Source organism: Aotus nancymaae, unplaced genomic scaffold (genome assembly GCF_030222135.1).
Source record: "Aotus nancymaae isolate 86718 unplaced genomic scaffold, 86718_ANA_hifiasm-v0.15.2.pri h1tg000036l, whole genome shotgun sequence".
In the NCBI taxonomy this organism is placed as follows: domain Eukaryota; kingdom Metazoa; phylum Chordata; class Mammalia; order Primates; family Aotidae; genus Aotus; species Aotus nancymaae.
The window spans coordinates 44,571,143-44,593,870 of NW_026988450.1; the positions used below are offsets into that span (position 1 = coordinate 44,571,143).

The 22,728-nt window shown below is 40.7% G+C and overlaps 1 protein-coding gene across 5 annotated transcripts in view; it reads left to right on the forward strand.

Annotated features, from left to right (window-relative positions):
• Positions 1 to 22,728, forward strand: part of PLEKHF2 (pleckstrin homology and FYVE domain containing 2) — a 720,359-nt gene that overhangs the window by 641,427 nt on the left and 56,204 nt on the right. For all 5 annotated transcript variants that reach the window (XM_064384418.1, XM_064384421.1, XM_064384419.1 and 2 more), the window contains one exon: positions 9,621 to 9,719. The gene's annotated coding sequence lies outside the window, so the exon portion shown is untranslated. The remainder of the gene's footprint in view (positions 1 to 9,620; positions 9,720 to 22,728) is intronic.

Consider the following 22,728-nt stretch of genomic DNA (forward strand, 5'->3'; position numbering starts at 1 on the left):
TCAGCATACAGGCCTTGTTACCACCGACACAGTTGTTAGGTGTAGGCCCTGGGCACGTCCCACACTGGCAAGTTGGTTAGGAGATGTTGTACTTTAAGCCTTCTGGCTCCAACGTGGATCATCTGTCAGGCAGTATTTCTGTCTAAACTCTCAAATCTGGTTATGGGCCATCTAAAGCGAGTGCGACACGATCAATCGTTGCAGAATAATTTGTTTGAAGAGGCATCATGGGCCACAGCTGGAAAGGAGCACATTAGGAGTGACAGGATCTTGGCACTGACAGAGCCTGAGAATTTGCTTCTTGCTTTTCAACCAAACCAAGTGGGATGGCTGGGCATTCATTAGGAAGAAACAGCCTTCCCCATTTTAAGACTCCCTTATGACATCAACAGCCCCAGCCCCCACTCAAAGACTGAAGAGGGCAGCCCCAAGGTTTCGGTTGATCAAAAGTTGGCTTGATCGACTTTTATTACAGAAGTAAAATTTATTTTGAGAGTCTGAAAATGATATCATAAAATCATTGCTAATTTGGGTATTTACTTTATGAGTAGCTTCAAGTATTCAATAAAGAAAACATAAATGGAAGAAAACTCCTATAGACACCTTGTGTTAAAAATCAACAAACTTTAACCAAGAGCTTGTTCTGTATATTATGTGCCTGAAGTCCAGCCATTAACTCAGTGAAAAAATAATAACGGGGAGGTTGGGGAATTGTCTTAGCAGCTGGTAATTTTACATTGCAGGCAAAAGGATCTGGAACATCTGTGATATTCAATTGGACACAATTATCAAATGCCTACTTTGTGCCACACACCATGCCAAGACCTTTGCATGCCTAACCTTTCCGCCTCTCCACAGCCTTATGAATTAGTGCTGTCATGACATTTGACATCTAGGAAACAGATTCAGAGAATTTAAGTAACTTGCCCAAGGTCAGAGCTGAGATTCAAGTCCAGGTCTGTCTGGCTTCAAATCCAGTGTGCAGTTTTCACTATTTCTAACTGACGAAAGACCTGTTTTTGACTTGCAGCAGCAAAGACCAAGAAATTAGCCACACTCCCTCCTGAGACAGTTCTTTATTAAAGACCAACAGCTAATGGTAACACACCAAGGGTGGAATTTCAGAGGAATTTCACTCTCTTTATCAAATACTGCACAACATTTTACTTTTAAAAATAAAGGATGTATAGTTCTTTTGTAATATAAGAGCATAACTTGTATTTCATAGTTATAGTGCAAAGTTCAGTGCCTTGAAATTTACTCATTGTCTTTCCTGTCTATCGACCTTCCTCTTTGTGATACTGTCTTATCTACCCATGCATTGTTGTGAAGTGGTCTAATCTCTAAGGAAATCACCAGCTAAGGAAGACTTGGATTGCAAATGACAATTTATGTTTGAAATCTTCAGAAAGGGGCCACATTGAGAGGTTGAGAGGCTTCTCTTTCTGTAGGCCTGGGGAGAAGAAAGGACAAACATATACCCTGGTAGTTCAGGAATTCGCCCACGGGGCTGGACCAAATGATCCTTTATCTTTGAAATGGAGATAACATTTCAAGTCCTAGGACTGGGGTGAGGATTAAACAAAATAAGCCATATAGAATAACCAGTGGTATGCCTGACAATAGTTGGAGCTCAACTGATGCTACTTTCCTGTCATCACCGATGGAGACCAAAAGACATCCAAGAAGTCATTTCTAATGGAAGAGCTCATTTTAATATAGAGCCCTTCATCCTCACCCAGTTGTGTGGCTCAAAATTGCTTCAAATTGAATTTGATTTTGAACTTAATGTTCTTGGGTGAAAAGTTCACACAAACTAAAAGAGGCCAAAGAGGAAACAGAGCAGGGCATTTTATTACCTGCTTGTCTTTGTCCTGCAGATGGGCCTTGAAATTGCCTGGTTCTAATCCCAATTTCCAAGACTTTGTCATTTACTAAACACTTAGAAATTTCACTGGAGTAGGATTATTTTGTGTGTGAAAAACCTCAAAGCAAGAACAGTTCGTATTTCCAAATAGAGACCCCATTAGTAGTCAAAACAACACTTTGGATCACACCAATTAGTTATTTACTTAAAGTTCCACATCTTCTTTCTATGACTATAGATAGTCTCTGGGGAGCATGACTTGTTTTTTCCTTATGGTTATTGTATTAGGTTACTCAAGTTAACGCACTACATCAGGAATGTTCCACTTGCTAAGGTTTTTGAGGATTTTTTCAATTCACTAACATATTCATCAGCTAAATGTGAAATCCTCTACAGAGCTTTTGTCCTTCCTTTTCATATTCCTCTCCTCGTCTCTGAAGTGAAAATATATGCTTGATTAGTAATAGCACTGTCATGTTCTTTGGGGATACCTGTAACTTTGGCAGAGAGGTGCTATCTCAGGGCTTACGTAGTTCAGCTTGACTTCTGAATGTCTGAAAAGCTCAAAAAGGAAACATTCTGAGACAGCTTGCCCATCTGTGTGCATTTTCTCTGAAGAGAAAAGGATCAAGAGATGACAGAGGAGAGGATAGAGGAAAAGAGATGGCTCAGAGGTGAGAAGGGAAGACATGGACATAGGACAGGCAATCAGAGTATCCCACACTCTGGAACTGCTCCTGGTATGATATTGAATAGAATTGCTCCTGGCTTCGGCTTGCAAATCGTATCCTTCCTGAGCCCATGACAGGGATCAAGATTGCCTCTGAGTAGCAGAGTCCCCAGATTACTCATACAACATTCAGGTATGCAAAGGAAATTAGCTACTTTATTTCTTTATACTTAATATAATTTTTAATGAGCCTTCTACCTATTTGGTTAGCAAGGAAAAAAAACAACTATATTTAGTCCAATTTAAAGTTAGTTTGGCCCAATTATTTATGCAGAAACTCTATATTAACTAGTTTTTCTGCTAAGTTCTTCACAGCTGTCTTCTTTCTTGCTTGCTTCTCTCTGGGTCCCATGGGTCATGGCTCTGGGGGAAGGGAGGCTGTGGATTTGCATTTGTGCTTGGGTGTGAGGTACCTGGTGTCTGCTGAGGAATGACTGGCACCACCCTATGGCTGGCGTCCCCAGCTGGTGCCCACAGCTGACATCTGTGGCTGATGGACTTGTGGTCTATTTCTGCTTTGTTTGCTTAGAGTATGGGGGCTCCTCCATGAAGACTTGCCTCATTCCCCACCCCACTCTTGCTGGTGAAGACCCTTTTGAGTCTCTGCCATATCTGCAACTTATGAACCCAGCTGACAACTCTGGAACTGTGGCTACAGGTCACCTCAGCCTCCAACCTAGCAGTCTGTGGCAGATCTATGGCTTCTCAGATTGGCATTCATACTGTGGGAGAACAAGGGGAAACTCAGGTGCACAGATTTGGCTCTTTCTCAATCTGCATGTCCCACTCCACACTCTGAACTACAGGAGGCTCCTGTCATGGTTGTTTCCATCCAAACAAGGGGTGGGTCAAGAATCCCTGTGTTCTTAGTCTGGTACTAACCTATCCATTGCCCTCCTTACCCTGTGGGGTTTGAAAACCCAGAGAGGAGATATTCAGCTGACTGCATTCTTTCCCACCTCTCTGGGCTCTTCACTCCATCATTCCCCCTCCACAATCCCTTAGGTCTAAAAGAGGCAAACTTTTCTTTTATGTTCCCTTCGTTTCACCCTTACATAAAACCATATAAAATATTCCACCAGGACTAGTATTGATACATTAAAAGGCACTAGAGTAATTTAGAATATATCACTCAATAATATTTGCCTTCAAGATTATTATCTTGCTGTAAAATTGTACTTTGAATGTCAAAACTCCAATAATTTTCTTATTTTTTCATTACTTTTCAACAACATTATTTTGTATCGATTAGGAAGTTGATCATGGGAAAAGAAAAGAGAAATAATATTAAAAAGAAAAGAGAAATAACATTAAATCATTCAAAATATTATGTTATCATATGTGTTCTGAGAAAGAAATTGAACCACCAGTAGGGGGATAGCAGAAGGGAAGAGATGTCCTCCCTGGGCTCCACCCTCAGTGGGTTATGCCTCGCAATGGCTAATGCATCTGACTGGTGCTGGGGTTTTCAGGGTAGCAGCTCCTATTTCATCTCCTAGAAAGTGTCTGTCACTGTTTCTCCAGACTCTAGACTATGGGGGCCTCCTTCTTATAGGATGCTGCCAAGGTCCTGTGACTAAAATGCAATAATTTTGATATTCTATCCATTCATCAAATATTACTTGAACACCTACTAGGTCATACACACTGATCAAAGTGCACTGAAATGAAGAAGATGAAATAAAATAAATCTGCTAGAAATTATTTTAGCTAAGAATTTGAGCCTCTCTTCTGGTACTGTTTATCCAAAGCAGCTCGAAGTGGTGAAAGTAGTTGATTTCAGTTGCCTCTCCCTGGCTTTCTGAATACCAAGAGTTATTTAAGCCTCTTCATTTATTCGTTCATTCATCGATCCTTTCAATAAATGCTTATTGATTATTCATTATATGTTAGGCACTTTGTTAGGTTTTGGGGAAACTGAGATGATTAAGATATATCTTCTTACTCAAAAAGTTCTAGTTCATAAGGAATACGGACATTTCACTGGCAAGAGTAATGCAGTGTTACAGCTGTTCCCTTTACCCTGTTTGTGGACCATGGTTTAATGAACTGCAGGTTCATTAAACCACCTGCAGTGAGCACCAGGAAAGACATGGTCAATCAACTTTTGGTTGAAGGAGAAGGTACTTAGGAAGGCTAAATGAAAAAGAGGATCACTTAATTGAGACTTCCAATATTCACTGTGTATCCTTTTTCTGTTTATTCTCGTATAAGCAAGGAAAGATTTCTATGCAGAGGGAAGGGCAAGAGCAAAGGCCTGAAGATGATCAGTGCATAAGGTGTCCAGGAAGCTATAAGCAGATGGAATGAGTATAGAAGAAACCAGGGACAGAAAGAGGTGGAGACCAGCTTCTGATGCACATGCCAGAGAGTGGGAACAGGGGCCATTTCTGGGTGGAAACTATTCCAGTTCTTTTCACATCATACCCCTGATATGGTTTGGCAGTATCCCTACCCAAATCTCAACTTGAATTGTGGCTCCCAGAATTCCCACATGTTGTGAGAGGGACCCAGGGGGAGGTAACTGAATCATGGAGGCTGGTCTTTCCTGTGCTAGCCTCGTGATAGTGAATAAGTTTCATGAGATCTGATGGGTTTATCAGCAGTTTCCACTTTTGTTTCTTGTTCATTTTTCTCTTGCCACCACCATATAAGAAGTGCCTTTTGCCTCCTACCATGATTCTGAGGCCTCCCCAGGCATGTGGAACTGAAGTCCAATTAAACCTCTTTTTGTTCCCAGTTTTGAGTATGTCTTTATCTGTAATGTAAAAATGAACTAATACAACCCCATAAAACCTATCAGCTCATAAAGTCAATCACTAACCAGCACTTCAAAGGAAGGCTACATGCAAAGGGCTGGAGAGGAGGGAGAACTGGTACTCTTCTTGTGGACAATCTGATATTCATAATTTGGAAAAATCTGCCAGTGGCACCTGCTCCTTTTGTTATATCACCAATTCCATATCTCCAGTATCAGAAATTTCAACAAAACCATCTTCCTGGGGTGACAGGCAACAGTTTCTAGTACTATGGAAATTTCCCCAATCATTTAAAGTATCAATGTAAATCATATGACTTTTAAAAAATTTACCCAATTTTGCTCCTCATTTTACATTTGTTTCACTTTTGATCCTTGTAAACTGCTAGTGCCTGCACATAGTAGGTCCTCTGCACTGCTTATTTCCTTCACAACCACTAAACAAGATAAATGCAGCAACTATCAATTTTCCTGTTTTAACAGATATAACATGTGAAGGCAGAGGGCAAGGAAGGACTAGTTACAGAAGAGAAAAAGCTAGTGATTATTAAGCACTTCTATATACCAGGCAATGTTCTTAGCAGTTATGTGGATTAACTCTTCAAATCCTCAAGATAATTTTGTGAGATGGGTACTATTGTTATTGTACCCATTTTACAGATGAAGAAACTGAGTCACAGAAACTTTAAATGACTCTTGCAAGGTCACACAGCTAGGTAGTGACAAGGCAGGCATTCAAATGTAGGCAGCCTGCTCGAACATCCACATTCTTGTGAGCCACTTAGGCCAGGGATATGTCCATGAGCACAGAGCTGGGTTGTCATAGGGAAGAAAAATCGTATGTCCCAATCTCTCTCTCTCTCTCTTTCTCTCTCTCTAATCTATATTGAATCTGAGACAAAATAACTTATCCAACTCATCAAAAATATTATGAACAAAGAGGGAATTAAAGTTAACATTTGTTAAGTGACTTCCATGAACTGAGGCCTATGCTAGATGCTTTAGATCAGGGGTCCCCAACCCCCAGGCCATGGACTGGTATTGATCAGTGGCCTGTTAGGAACCAAGCCACACAGCAGGAGGTGTGTGGTCAGCCAGCGAGCATTATAGCCTGAGCTCCACCTCCAGTAAGATCAGTGGGAGCAGTACATTCCCATAGGAGTGAGAACCCTATTGTGAATTGTGCATGCCAGGGACCTAGGTTAAATGCTTCTTATAAGAATCTAACTAATGCCTAATGATCTGAGGTGGAAGAGTTTCATCCTGAAACCATCCCCTTCCACCCCCCGCCACACCCCATCCATGGAAAAACTGTCTTCCATGAAACCGGTCCCTGGTGTCAGAAAGGTTGGGGGCCATTGCTTTAGAGTACTTGCCACACTGAATACTCCCTACAGCCTGGGTCTGCATGAAATGGTGAGGTTGCTGCCAAGAGGGTGCCTGGGAGTGGTGGTTTGAACATCCTTCTCAAGTGTCACTCTATAGCCTGCCCCATTTCCACCACTGCATGCTACCTGCACACAGTGTGGAGTGCAGAGATATGCCAAATTATCCCACAGAGCTCCTATCAGATTTTAGGTAAACAATGGGGACAACAAATGAAAAAGGAAGATTCCTTCTGCAATAATTTTAGTTTATGATGGATGGGATCCAACCAGATGCCAGGTCCTAGCTCTGTGTTTCTTTATTTATGTAGGGTTGATTAGCCTACAGGCAGCCTGCCAGGTCCCTGTCCTTTTCCAGCTCAGCTTGCTTCAGAGGAAATGCCACACATGGAAGGAAGGTTTGGGAATTGACAATTTGGTTACATATGCCTGGGGGACAATATAAAGTAACCACAGAACAATGTGGAACTCTGTGACTCTCACCCTGCCTCACTCTCACTATGGCTGTCCTGGTGAGCTGAGAAAGGCAGAAGCTGTTTTTGCAGCTAATTTTTACAGAGCCCAGACACACTTAAATATCTGTTTACTTCTGTCACTCAAACGTAACCGTTTTGTCTGCACAAAGCAAGCAGGAACAATTTGATACCTAACTTCTTAGGTCTCATTATACAAAACAGGCAGAAATAGTGGAGTGTCACCCACAAACTACAGTCAATGCGTAGCGGCCTCTGGGATCTCAGCTATATCACCTACATGTGCCCCTCAGTTTCCCTCTTTATGTGGGAGGAAAATGAGATCAACCCTCGGGTGCTTTGAGAAATTCTTGATTCTAGGTAAATAAGGGGAGGCATTAGAATTGAGTCTTTAGGAACACCAGGGAATCAGATCTATTTGAATTCCAGTGTTTCATTGGCAAATTGCTTATAATCCTGAACCCACTGGTTCTTCATCTATAGTATGGATATGATAATAATGTCCACCTGTGAAGGGTGTTGTCAAATTCAAATAAGACAATGCATTAAAAATACTAAGCCCAATGGGATTCTAGAAATAAGGAATTAGTAATCATTTACTTTTTTGATTAAATGTCATCTTTTTTTCTCTGTAGCAGCAAAGAACTGTTGTTTAAGTAGGAAGCACCACAAGCCAGATTAATAGAATGCATTAAACAGAACATTTAGCATTAATAAACATACACACAGACACACACAAAATCTAAAAAACAAAACAAAACATTTTCATTGGTATTTGAAATGGTCATCATATTAAGGAAAAAAATCCTCAAATTGGGTGATTTCCCAGTCAAAATATATAACTGAGCATGATATCAAGAAAGTAAAAACTTGGTTCTTATGTATAGCTGAGGAATGCTGCACAGAGAGGGGGAGTGAAGAAAAAGATATTGAGAGCTGAAGGGATTGAAAAGCACAGGATGTTGAAGAAAGTCCATGAGCTGGTTGAAAGCTTTTGGCTGGGTTTGGTTTATCTACCAGCCCTGAGCAAGTGTCTTCTGTTTTCAGATCAAAAGCACTTACTGGAAATGTATTATGTGCCCCAATAAATGCTTTAAAGAATTCATTGAAAGTTGAGGAATGCTGTGATAAATTGTTTAATGAAGACCCAGCAAGATCACCCTTGGAGCATAACGGAGGGGTGGAATTGGGTACTGACAAGGATGGGAAAAGATGACAGACAAATCTCTGATTTCTAGGGACTTAAGGTCTGGTTAGAGAGACAAGACAAAAGGGTTAGGAAAGGACTGACAACTTAAAGACAAGTTTTAACTAAAAGGGGCCAAGTTGTCCCTAAGAACACGTTTTTGCATATAATTTTGTGTTGATTAAAATTACTATTTCAGGCCAGGCATGGTGACTCACGCCTGTAATCACAGCACTTTGGGAGACCAAGGTGGGCGGATCACCTGAGGTCAGGAGTTCCAGACCATCTTGACCAACATGGAGAAACCTTTTCTCTACTAATAATACAAAAACATTAGCCAGGTGTGGCAGGAGAATCACTTAAACCCAGGAGGCGGAGGTTGCAGTGAGCCGAGATCACACCATTGCACTCCAGCCTGGGCAGTAAGAATGAAACTTCCTCTCAAAAAACAAAAATAAAAAAAGTGATTTCATTCACCACACGTGTAAGGTAACTATGTGAGGTGATGGATATGTCAATTAGCTTGATTGTAGTAATCATTTTGTAATGTCTATCTATATCAAACCATCACGTTGAACCCTTTAAATATATACAATTTTATTTGTCAATGATACCTCAATAAAGCTGGGAACAACTAGTTACAGGAATATTTTATTCTGAAAAAAACCTAAAAAGTTATTTCATGCATGAGTTATTAGATCAGAATTTTTCATACTCATTCTTCTCAAAGCACCAGAAAACCTCTATGTCCTGTACTTAAGGAACTATTTTATTTTATTTAGCAAATAGGTATTGAGAATCCACTATGTGTATTGCACCTTAACATTACAGAACTGTTTTTTTTTAAGTCCAATCAGGACAGAACTAACTGACATGTGAAAGTGGTAGGTCTCTATATGAAGGGGCTGTTGTGTCTGGTTCCAGACATGGCCTCTGCAGTGAGACTGTGTGAGAGTGAGTGTGATGAGCAATTCACTTAATCTCTCTGGGCCTCAGTTTCATCTTCAGCAAAGTAAGCATAGTAATGGAATCTGCTTTATAAAATTGACATGAGGATTAAATAAAGCATTGTATTTAAAGTTTTTAATAGTGCTTGGCAGATAGAAAATATTCAATAAATGAAGGAATAATATTATGATTACAGCCTAAGTAATACTATTATAATGTTCATAATCTTTTTTCTGTATATACAAAACACTGACAACTTTTATATTATTCCAGAACCAGTGGAACTGTGGCTGCTTGGAATGCCCCTTCCCTTTGCCATCCACTTGACCTGACTATTCCTGATGGTTCTTCCAAGACCTCTTCAAACCCAGGGTGAGTGGCTCTTCTGTGTGTCCCTGGGGCACTGTATATGTAGTTTTGCCATAGCAATGTGGCTTTTGGAATGTGTTATGGATGTGATTTTCTATTCATTTGTCTCTTTCTGTCTCACTCACTACCACTATTCCTGCCTCCAAAGGACAAGGTAGGGCTGCATCTTGTTTTTTGCTATTTCTTCAGGACCTAACATGATGCCTGACATAATATTAAAGACATATATGTTTCTTGGAAGGAAAGAAGGAAGGAAGGAAGGAAAGAAGGAAGGAAGGAAAGAAGGAAGGGAGGGAGGGAGGGAGAAAGAGAGAAAGGGAGGAAGAGAGGAAAAGAGAAGGCAGGAAGGGTGGGTAGAGGTGCTCTGGTCCTGGCAATGGGACATTTGTCTGAGTCTGCACAGCCTTTTCTCTCCCTCCCCTGTCCCTCCTGCCCTATAAAGTGGAGGGAAGTTTGAGCAATGAGAATATTTTACTTACCCCGAATCACCACTGGAGAAATCCATTGCATTACTGAACACTGGTAATGGGTTGGCCCCAGTTCAGAATATAGGGTTTTGCTGCCCCTGCCAAGCAGGCTTATGCACGTGGGGCTTAGATGATGCCTTTGCCCACACCTGTCTGGCTCAGAGACCCTGCTGGGCTGTCAAGGGGAGAGCTGGGCATTGAGAGAGGCTGATGGACTTTGATGAAAAAGAGAACCGGGCACACAGGTCTCATTTATAATCCATTCCAGCTGCTCCTCTGCTGGGGGAAACTGGCATTCTGTTTTGTTGGCCCCTTTTCCATCAGGACAGCTGTGAAACCCTACTCAGTGAAGTAATCGCAATAACAACCGCCACTTTGCATGTTGATGCCTTTCTTCCAAGGAACTCAAAGTTCTTTGGAGACATAACCTCATTAATCCATCCTGCATGAAGTGGTGGCTGATGGGGAGGGGTAGGAATTCTTACTCATATTTCCAGGGCTGGGGGATTTAGGAAGGGAGAATTAAAAAGGAAGAAAAAGACGTTTCTGAGGTGGGAAAGATAAGCAATGGTATCCCTTTCCCCTTGAACCCCACTCTGGGACAAAGATAACACTTCACAGGACAATACTCAGCTAAATGTATGAGCAAAAGACACTCTGTATACTCCTCACTCTTCCCCAAAAGGAAGAGAATTCTAGATGAGGACTTAGAAAATCTGATTTCTAGACCTGATATTGACACTAAATAGCCATGTGACCGTGAGCCAATCTCACCCTCAGAGTAGTAGTTTCATGTTAGAGCATGTGACCTCTTGGTAATGTTGAAGAAGCACAGACTCAAAAGTCAGCCGACTGATTCCTGTCTCGAGAGGGGCATGCTTGCAGCTCCTGAGTCTCAATTTTCTTATCTGTGAGATGAGGAAGTTGGACTGGATTATCTCTAAAGTTCTTTTCAATTCCAATAAAACCAATGGTTTTAGAATTGGTGGGCTGGGGAACATCAAATCTTCTCGGGGGCTTAGAGTTTAGGAAAACCAACAAGTATTTGTTTCAGTTTTCTATTACTGCCACCCCAAGACTCAGTGACTTCTATGAAATGATAATTTATGAATTCTTACAATTTTGTGACTTGCTTGGCCAGTTCTAGGGTTTCACCTCAATGCCCAGCCCACCCTCAAGCTGAAGTTGGACTGGGCAATGAGCTTATCTAGGACATGTGAGATAGCAGGGCCTTGCTGGCCTGTAGTCCTTTCATCCTCAAAGAGGCTACACCAGGCTACCTCATGTAGTGGGGGCAGCACTCCAAGAGGGCAAGCCTCAGTGCTCAAGTGCCCATCAACCCTTCCTTCCTTTTTTCTTTTCCCTCCCTCCCTCCCTTCCTCCCTCCCCTTCTTTGTTCCTTCCTTCCTTCCCCCTCTCCCTCCCTTCCTCCCTCCCCTTCTTTGTTCCTTCCTTCCTTCCTTCCCCTCCCTGCCTGCCTCCCTCCCTCCCTTCCTCCCTCCCTCCCTCCCTCCCTTCCTTCCTTCCTTCCTTCCTTCCTTCCTTCTTTCCTTTCTTTCTTCCTTTCTTTTCTTTCTTTTTTTAAGGGGGTCCCACTCTGTTACCCAGGCTGGAGTGCAGTGATGCAATTTTGGCTCACTGCAACCTCCACCTCCCAGGCTCAAGCGATCTTCCCACCTTAGCCTCCTGAGTAGCTGAGACCACAATTGTGAGCCACCATGCTCAGCTCTTTTTTGTTTTTTTTTTTGTATTTTTGCTAGAGACAGGGTTTTGCTATGCTGCCTATGCTGGTCTCAAACTCCTGAACTCAAGCCATCTGCCCACCTTGGCCTCCCAAAGTGCCGGGGTTACAGGCATGAACCACCATGCCCAACCCAGCCCAGCCTTTCTATGTCAAATTTATTGCTGTCTTGTTGACAAAAGCAAGTCATATGACCCAGAATCAATGAGGGAGGGAATGACACAGGCCAATATGATGAGCCAAATTGCGTCCTTCAAAACCAGAAGTTGAAGTTCTAACCCCCAGTACCTCAGAATGTGACCCTATAGGGTAGAAATGGGGTATTTGCAGATATAATAAAGTTAAGATGACATTGTACTGGAGTAAAGTGGGTCCCTAAATCAAAATGACAGGTGTCCTTATGAGAACAGGGAAAGACTCACAGACACAGAAGGAAGATAGCCAAGTGAAGGTGGCAGAGATAGGAGTTATACTGCCACAAGCTGAGAAACTCGTGGAATTACCAAAAGCTGCAAGAGGCAAGGAAGAATCCTCCCCTAGAGGCTTCAAAGGGAGCATGGCCCTACCAACACCTTGATTTCAGACTTCTGGGCTCCAGAACTGTGAGAGAATACATTTTTGTTTGAAGCCACCTAGTTTGTGGTATTTAGTTACAGCAGCCCTAGGAAACCAATAGAGGCCCCAACACTGGGTGACATGGTTCTTTGGGAGCCATTAGTGTAATGATCTAACTTATCACCTATTTTAATGGACATGAATACGTAAGTGTTATGGGATTATTGTCCAAAATACGAGAAAATGCAAGTGGGATAGATTATAATAATGGTCTCAATTCTTTACCCTTTCCTAAATCCATGCCTTTTGCCATATAACTGCATGTCCCACTGCTGCTAAAGAGGTGGAGTGTATTTCCTCTCCTGATGTTGCAATGGTCATGTGACTTGCTTTAGGAAGAAGTGCCTATATGCCAATTTCTTAAGAGGACTTTTATGTTTCTGCAATGTGCTGCCTGCTGCCACTACTCTTGGAAACCAGGTTCCTATCAAAGATGCACTCTCTTGGTGCTCCCAGAGTGGTCTCTCCTAAGTTGAACACAGCACCTCCACTCTCAGCATGCTCAGGGTTCCAGAGCCTTGTGCTACTTTGGGTTGAAACTGGAGAGAATGCCCCCATCTGTTTAGGGATCAAGCCTCTACTTAGACTGGCCATGGCCTTCCCTCCTGCTTTCTTCTTTTCTTCCCCTGGGCACAAGTGTCTCTAACACTTCTCTCTGGTGTCCTTTCTCCCATGCTTAGCATGCATGCCAATAGAAATGGGATCCAGCTTTTCTACTCTGGTTACATAAATGCAAATGCCTTTATTACTGAGATGGGATCATACCATACCAATTACTCTGCAACCCGCTGTTTTTATTTAACATTATATCATCGAGCTTCTTCCATTACTGTAAACACAAACTCAAGTCATCATTTTTAATAGCTGCATATATTTCCATATGCACATAGAACTCTTTTTTATTTAAACAATTCTCTATTATGTAACTTTCTGTTTATTTGCATTTCTACTTATAAAGAATGCTGCATGAAACACACTTTTAAATTAATCTTTGTATACTTGTTCAGTTATTTTCTCCATATTAATTCATAGAGATAGAATTGCATGCATAAAATGCTTTTTAAGGCTTTTGATATATATTTCCAAATTACCTTCCAGAAACACTATATCAATTTATACCCACCAGTGTATGAGTGCTAATTTTTTTATTTTCATATAACCAACATTTTTTTACAACCTTTGTAAATGCAAAAAAAGTTTGCATTTACAGTACATTCTTCAGCCAATTTTATGCTTCTGTACTTCCCTTTTAAACAGTTGGTAGTTTAAAAATGCATATCTAATGTTGAATAAAAAAGGGACCACAGGACTATTGATGACACTAGAAATGAGCTCACAAAAAGAAACAGAGAGCAAGGAGGGAACAGATGCAGTATATCGAGGCACAGTTGATAATAGTAATGCCTCATGGGTTTTTGTCTGGCACATTAATTTAAGGTGGCTAAGATGTGAGTGAATTCACACTGTAAGTCACTATGCTCAGGGAGGTTGGTAAAGCAGTATAGGAATACCAAGTAAAAGAAGATCTTGGAAAATATAAAATAATACATCAGGGAAGAAAATTATTCCAACAACATGATGCTAAGTAGGAGAAAAATGCAGTACTCAACAAAATATACTGGGGAGTAGCCAGATTAGATATGCACTTGCAGAGTGAAGAGAACTGAGAGAAGCCAAGATATATGATTTGAGCATGGGGCCGTGCCTGCCATATTGGTCTAAGATGGGACTGGGTTCTGCAAACTGTGGACAAATCCATTTGGTTTAATACCTCCATATTATCTACAGTGGGTGGTGGCTTTAGAAATGGAAAGGATGTTCTATCTGTTGGCTAGGGGTTAAAGGAATTAAAAGGATAACGTTCTATCTGTCACTTTCATTCAGGTCTGATAGGAGTAAGTTGGTTCAGTCTCCCCAGAGGATACATAACATATATGTGTTTGGTACATGTCAGAGGTCTTAAACATATGCATACCATGTGACCCACAATCCCACTTCTAAGAATTCATCCAAATTAAATGATTTAGCATTTATCCAAAGATTTAGCTATAAGGATGTTCACTGACCCACTGTTTATAAATACATTGTGAGAAAATTTATATGCTAAAACCACTTTAAATGCTGTTACAGAAATATATTTACTGGTGTCAACAGAAGATCATTATATATTTGATTTTAAAAGCAGGTTATAGAGTGTGACATAGCATTTGTATGTGTATGTTAGGTAGAGCAAGTGAACAGTCTATGGAGTTCCCATTAAGGATAACTATCATTGATGCCTGAGTTTTAGCAGCTTCTTAACTTGCTTTTTATGCTGAGGTAAAGGAGAACTACTGCAAGGTTGTTTGGAATCCTAGATTTTAAGCTCTCACTTTTGCCCACTGCATCTTCATCTCCAGAGTGCACTAACCTAGAAAGCTGGGGCATTGGGAGTGGGATGGATAGGGGCTGACGTTATAGCTACACCCTGAATCCAGAATCATGACTTTATCTTTCAGTCCATGTTTCTGAGTTTGCCCCAATTATCTTGGACTTTTAGGATGAATTCTTTCTTAGGAACTTCATAGATCCTCTTTGGTATTGGCTTCTATGGAGTGTACATCACTCCAAACACACACATCAAGTTTTCCAGACATAACTATATATGCCTGAACCTCAAATTTGAATTCCTTTCCCTTAAGACTCCTCCAGGCTCCATGTAGATCATGTGGAACAAACAGGTATTTGGGAAGAGCGAGACTATTAAGTCTTGAAGGATATACATCAGAAACATCAATAGTCTCATGATGGAGTCATAGAGAATTTCTTATTCTTTTTTATTTATGTCTTCTAACTTCTCTACAGTGATCATGTATTTCCTATAAACCATTAAACATAAAAAGTAAAATTTTAAATATACTCTTAAAAGTACCATTTTGAACAGCCACTGAGAGGAATCTATTAGTTCACTTTCAATCATTCTATAGTGACAGCTATTACATTGGGTTTTTTTTCCAGTGCTATCAATTCCACTGCTTTTGCATCTTATAATAATTTTTAGTCTTTTTTAAGGGATCTAATCCTATTATTTAATCACAGCAAACCTACAGATGGTCTGTTTATTTGGGATTGATAATTTTGATGAGTATTGTGGAAAGACTAGGTAAGGTATCCAAGTTTGAAAATACAAGAGAAAACCTTACAGAGAAGCTTCATGAAACATTTGAGAAGGCGATTGGAAATTACTGTAGGATTATAAGGGGTACTGTACAAGCTGGAAGGTTTGTAGTGTGATAGAAGTGGCCAAATTTGTGATAAAGACACTGGCTTGAAGTCTGGGAGATGGAATGAAATGTGATTGCAAACAGAAACAAATAGAGACTCTGGTAAAGACTGGGATGGTGGGGTGAAAGAGATAAAGGCAGATTCCAACTTTATGGTAGAAGAGGAGGAGACACTTGGCAGCAACCACAGATTGACTCCTTCAGTGTCTGTTCAATTTTTCCCTAACATTCCAGCCCCTCCGACTTTACGTGGTGCCCAGTGGGCTGCCCCACCCTTCAGATCCACCCAGCCTTGATCTCAGGAGTGACCTCCATGTTCACGAAGGCATTCTGCCACTATTCGGTTCGGCCTCAACCCCACCAGCCTCCTCAGAGATGGGGCATGCCAAAGTTCTTTCGCAAGTATGTAGTGAGAGTTGAGTCACACTCTTGCTTAAGAGGATAGTCTATGCATTTTCAGACATATGACTAACTGAGCAAAACGTTTAAAAAACAAAATTTAGAATAACAGTGTTCACCAGGACATTTGTTTTTTGCTTTCCATGTTATTTGGGGGGCTTAGGAAAGGGACAGAATAGGATTGGCCTGAAACATGAAACATCATAATGAGACAGATAGAGAATCAAAGACCCTGAATGGCATTTAATTTCCATGTTGCTGTTTTTCCTGGTATGGTTTCAGAAATCCTGACAGTTGGACTATTTGCTATTTAGTCATTCTACTGTACTCATTTTACTGACAATCAACAGGCATTGCCTAATTTGACACTCAAATGAATAAAAAAGACCAAAGTATATTACAATGTAAAGTATACATTTAATTTGATGGCATTTTTGAATATTTTTTAAATAACATATCAGTCATAACAGCAGCAAATATCCACAGTTGGAAGACATTTAAGTACATTCGGGTTTTAGCCAAAACAGCTTGCAATAACTGGATTTAAAAAAAAAAACCCTAATTGGAGGCTTTCACATTAGGTTCTGACACACATTTTTTGGTCCCCTTGTGCCTTATTTCCAAGATGGTAGCACCTGGAAAAACATGCAGCTTGATTTTCGTAATAGATATGAGCTCAGATAGTAAGGACTGCATTACACCAGTTCCTTTGAAACGGGTGGCAGTTATTGCTGGAGTCCAAGTGGCTGAATTGCATGCTTGGAAATAGGAGTATATTCATCTGTTTGTGAAAATCACCAGGCATAGACCGTTTCCACCCAACACCCCGTAGAAACTCGCAAGCCTCCTGTTACCAGCAAGAACTGAAGCCAAAACTCAGCAAGAGCAATGCCAGATAATTGCTGCTGTTTTCCTTAAGCCTTTATTTTGAATACTGGACCTTGCATTACTATACATTCTTTCCTAAGTGAGAACCTTCTGCCAGACCAATGACAGTGTCCTTCATGAGGCAGTGGCAATTTCCAGCAAATCCCTGACCCAAAAAGTATCCAGTGTGTGTTCGCTTTTCATCACGACTTGATTAATTACCCCAGGAAACCTCATTTCATTCTGCTTGCTAAAATGAGAGTAATTAGAGCAGCCTTTGACCCTTTCTTCCCTACCCCTCTTAGTTTACAGTGAGCTGTGAAATGTGATAAGTTAATTCTTAAATATAGACTTTTATGCCAAGAACAAGTATCTCCTATTTGACTTGTTCTTCCCCCACAGGAACTTGGTATTGTTTATTTAAGAATTTGACATCCAGCCTTTTTGTCAGATGAAATTGAGAAGAAATGTCCTCCAGATGACACAACTGCCCTATCAATACAGGGTTCATGAACTTGCCCCTTATCTTAATATCTGCAGTAATAACTGGACTCTTGCTCCATGTGGAAGATACCGTTTTCATTACCAGTTTGAACTAAATGTGCAACAGGTCTAGATCCAGTAGGTAAGGATCCATTGTAATGAAATACATAAACACCAAAGGGATTGCATTCGGAATTTAAATACTCAGTTGTTCAGGTGTTTTGAAACATAACCTTTGATATGTTTGGTGGTGCATTGTGGGCCAAAGGAAGCTATCTTGAATTAACTCATAATCATGAATTTTCAGACTTCAATAATGTACTGTTTATTCAAGATTATACATACAGTTTATGTGTCATATAGAAAATATGGGAAACAAAGAAAAGTATAAAGAAGAAAATTAAAAGTAAAATTTTTAATCCTACCTACATAGATAACAACTTCCAAAATTCTGGTATATTTCTTTCCAGTCTACTTTTTGTTGAATTATATAAAAACTAGATCTTGCACTATAAACAGTTAACTGTTTCATCATGAGCATTTTCATATGTTGTTAAGCATATGCCAAAAACATGATTTTTTTTGTGGCTGCAAAGGTTTCTTTCCCATGGCATCAAGAGTAGCCTGCATTCTTGCTGAAATGCAGTGAACAAAGAACACCATATAGTTGCTAGAGCTCCTCAGTTGCAAGAGACACCAACACAAGTGGTGTGACTCTTGCTCCATGTAGAAGGTACTGTCTTCATTAACCATTTGAACTAAAAGTGCATTCTTGCTGAAATGCAACCGACAAAGAACACCATATTGTTGTCAGGACTCCTCAGTAGATATCTACTGTTTCCAGAGTTTCAGCTGTTGGCTTCAGGTCTCAAAATCTCTTCTCTCCTCTCTCTCAGCAAGAGTACTGACATATCTAAGCCTACTTTCCTCACAGATTGAGATCAAAAAGAAAGAGAAAGTGCTTTTTTTTTTTTCCACTCTATCTATTTTTTATTTAACTTTTAAGTTCAGGGGTACAAGTGCACGTTTGTTACATAGGCAAACTTGTGTCATGGAGATTTGATGTACAGATTATTTAATCACCCAGGTATTAAGCCTAGTACATAGCACACATCAGTTATTTTTCATGGTCCTCTCCCTCCTCTGACCCTTCACCCTCCAAAAGACCCCAGTGTGTGTTGTTCCCCTCTATTTGTCCATGTGTTCTCATCATTTAGCTTGCACTTATAAGCGTGAGCATGCAGTTCCTCAAGGATCTGAATACAGAAATACCATTCAACCCAGCAATCCCATTACCTTGTGTATACCCAAAGAAATATAAATCATTTTATTATCAAGACAGACACATGCATATGTATGTTCACTGCAGCACTACTCACAATAATAAAGACATGGAATCAACCTAAATGCCCATCAAGGATAGACTGGATAAAGAAAATGTGGTAATATACACCATGGAATACTATGAAGTCATAAAAAAGAATGAGATCACGTCCTTTGCAGGAACATGGACGAAGCTGAAGGCCATATCCTTAACAAACTAACACAGGAACAGAGAAAGCACTTTTCTTAATTGTCCCTGCAAGACCTATGGAGATAATAACTAATTGTCCTCACAAGGGTCACATGCTCATTTCTCAACCAAATTCTTCCCCTGGATGATGGGGTGCTCTGATTGGTCATGTTTGGACCACAGCAGGGTTATATACAGGAGTCAACTGCATGGGATTGGCCCCAGGCAAGGTCAACAGGGGGAAAGCCTACATCTTCATCCTCTCTCTACTGCTTTTCTTTCTTTTTCTTAAAATTTGTCCTTACTAAGCATCAGCACCAGTTGAACAGTGTAAGTCAAGTCTTGCCTCTCATGTGATATCTTTAGACAAATACACTAAATACATTTGTGAACAATGGACTAAAAATCACCAAATTTTTTTGTTGGAACACAGAAGAAAAATTAATTCTAGAAATCACGAGAAAATCATTTTTCTTGCATTTTCAAACTGTCAGACTGTCATTAAGATTATCATTCAATCTGATAGGTATTAAGTGAGTATACCTTAATTTTAGGATATTGAATGGAAGTTAATAACACAAAAACTTTGAAGGAGAGTCAACACTTAGAATTATAGGCACAGTTTACTTAGTGTTGCCACTATCATTCCTGATTCACTAAAGTGCTATTCTCAGAAAGAGCAATTAATACACAGTTTTTCTCCCCAGCTTACCAGCCAGAATGAGAGACAATGCACAGTCTTGGGCTCTCAGCTATTGGATCACCATGCAGTGCCCATTCTTCCTCTTCTTCTTCTTCTTTTTTTTTTAGGTTGCAGTGCAGTGGAGTGATCTTGCCTCATTGAAACCTCTGCCTCCCAGGTTCAAGGGATTCTCCTACCTTAGCCTCCCGAGTAGCTGGGCTTACAGGCACGTGCCACCATACCCAGCTAATTTTTGTAGTTTTAGTAGACATGGAATTTCGCCATGTTGGACAGGCTGGTCTTAAATTCCTGACCTCAGGTGACCTGCCCGCCTCAGCCTCCCAATGTGCTGGGATTACAGGTGTGAGCCACCATGCCCAGCCTTTCCTCATTCTTAATGGTAGTGAAAAATCTGTTCATTATTCATCTGGGGAAAATTATTTCTGTATTTTAGCCCAAAGTGGCTGACAAAAGGCGTGCATGCAGTGGTTTTGAAGGTGCTAGATGATATCTTATCAAGTTAAAATGCAAATTCTGCAGCAGGTTGAGGTATCTTCCAGGAAATAGTTATGACATAAAGACTAAAACCCAATAGGGTTTGAGGGGAAGCCCTTTTCTTCATAATGCAATCTGGAAATATTGGCCAATAACTGTAAGAATACCAGCTGGGAGGATGGCATTGTTAGTGGCATATCATGGCTTCTGGGGCTTTAAAGAAGACAGAAGAGAAACTACAAAGATATTATGCCAGGGACACCTCTTCATGGGGACTAACACTGCTTTATTATACTTGGATAACTATGATCCATTTAGCACTCCCATTCCCAGGAGTGAATGCTCTGGACTAAACTTCATAGTCCGGATGGCGGAGAGAGGCTAATTGTTAACCAGTGAAGATCAAGTAACCCATGGGCAATTGATGCCATTCTGAATCAATTTCCTGAACTATTCTGAGCAACTGGTAAGTGGTCTTCTAGAGCCACCAAGTAGAATCCATTTTTGATTATCTGTGTTGGTGGAAATAACCTTGATTGTGCTAGCTTTTAATGGATCTGGAATGTGCAGCCATCATAGCAACTCTCCTGGAATTATCTGTCTACATCTCCATCTTCCTTACTAGACTGTGAGTCACTCAAAGGCCAAACTGGAGTCTTATCAATCTTGGGATTCTTCCGTGTAGCAGACCATCCTCCTTATAGTAAGCACTTCATACATATTTGTTGAGTGGGTGAGTAAACACTCAAGACGTGATCCTCCCATTGTCCTTGTCCTTATATCTGATCTGCCACCACATTTTCTTGAGGGAAAAATAGCTCTTTAATCTGCCCAATTTTCTTTATCTTCACACCAGTCACTAGTCCAGGCCACCAACATTCCTTCCCTAGACAACCACAACTATTTCGGAAAAGCTTCTCTGCTCTCCCTACTGCACAACACAATTTTTTTTGTTATTGTTTGTAAAAACCATAGAGGATTTTCAAAAATATTGAAATACCTCTACTGGCTTTAAAATCCAGAACCCAACCACCTACTTCTCTAGGGATGTCTCACTCCTCCCTCCCTAGCTTCCTCTCTCTGCTGAGTCATGTTGGTGTCTTTCTGTTTCTATAACTCACCAAGACCTACTCTGCCTCCAGTTTTTGCACAGGCTGTTCTCTCTGTGATGTCCTTCCCTACCACCTTCTCCCAACCATCTCTTGCTCATTCTGCAAGTCTCATCCTAAATGTCACTCCCCCAGAGAAGGCACCCTCATCATCCCAATTTAAGGTAGAATTGCCTGAGAATGTCTCTCCTGGCACCTGTCATTTTCCTTCATGATGCCTTTTGAGGTCTGTAATTATGTAGTTGGTTAACATATTTAATAAGCATCTCTCTTACTAAACTTAGGCTTTTCCTTGAGAATAAGGACTGTATCCATTTAGCTCACTACATCAGACATCTTGTGCACTACCTCATAACTTCTCAGCCTTAGCTTGTGGCCCTGGCAGGGACTTCCGAGAAGCTTCAAACTGCTCTGCATTGAAAGAGAACACCTGAAGCTTGCACCACATACTTTTGCTTTCTGCCCAGAGACTTCTCTAACTCCCCTGGGTGGGGCATCTGCAGGCTCCTGCTTGACATTCATACATGTGCAACCCAGAAGTGTCCAAATGTTAATGCTATGTGGGGTAACTTCTAATAAAAGCAGGCCAGGAGCCAGTGAATAAATGCTTCTTCCTCCGATCCCTTTTATGTACCTTTTGAAAGGTACCAACAGGACTGAGCACCAGCCACCCACACTGGTGGCCACCTCTATAATGTATCCTTGTATTGGTTTCTACCTTCCTGTTTCACTCTCCCTGGCCCCTCACTTCTTCCCTCCAAGTTTACTTCCCAAATAAACCATCTGCATGCAAACCTTAGCTTCAGGCTCAGTTTTAGGGGAAACTCAGGCTAAGACAACACTGCACACCAACTGCCTAGCACAGCACCTGGCATAGAGTAGTGATTCAATAAGATTTTTAAGTCAACAAGTCAGTCAAGTATAAATGAATGAAAATTACTGCAAAACCAAGGGTAAAAACAGAAGTAGGATATTTAAAAAGCATTTCCATATCTGGTACAATAAAATTCATCATTGCTTAAACTTACCAACTCAGCAAGGGCCCTCAGCATGCCATGCTGGAGAACTCAGAAATGTGCTTTATTTTTAGGCAGATGACTTTTTGCCAAGAGCTATCCACTTAACCCTCCCCCTGTAAGCTGTAGATAGCTTGGGATAGTGAAACAAGAATGAGGTTTAGAATTAGGCCTAACTGGACCTGAATCCCCATATTGCCACTACTTTCTACTTGTATGACCTTACCAAGTTTTCTAGTTCATCTGTCTGTCAAATGTGAATATAAACATTTGTTTTATAGAGTTGCTATAAAAATTTAACATTAGGTCCTTAAATATATTGGTTTTCTTTTCCCAAAATATCTACCTTCCTTTCCCTGCCC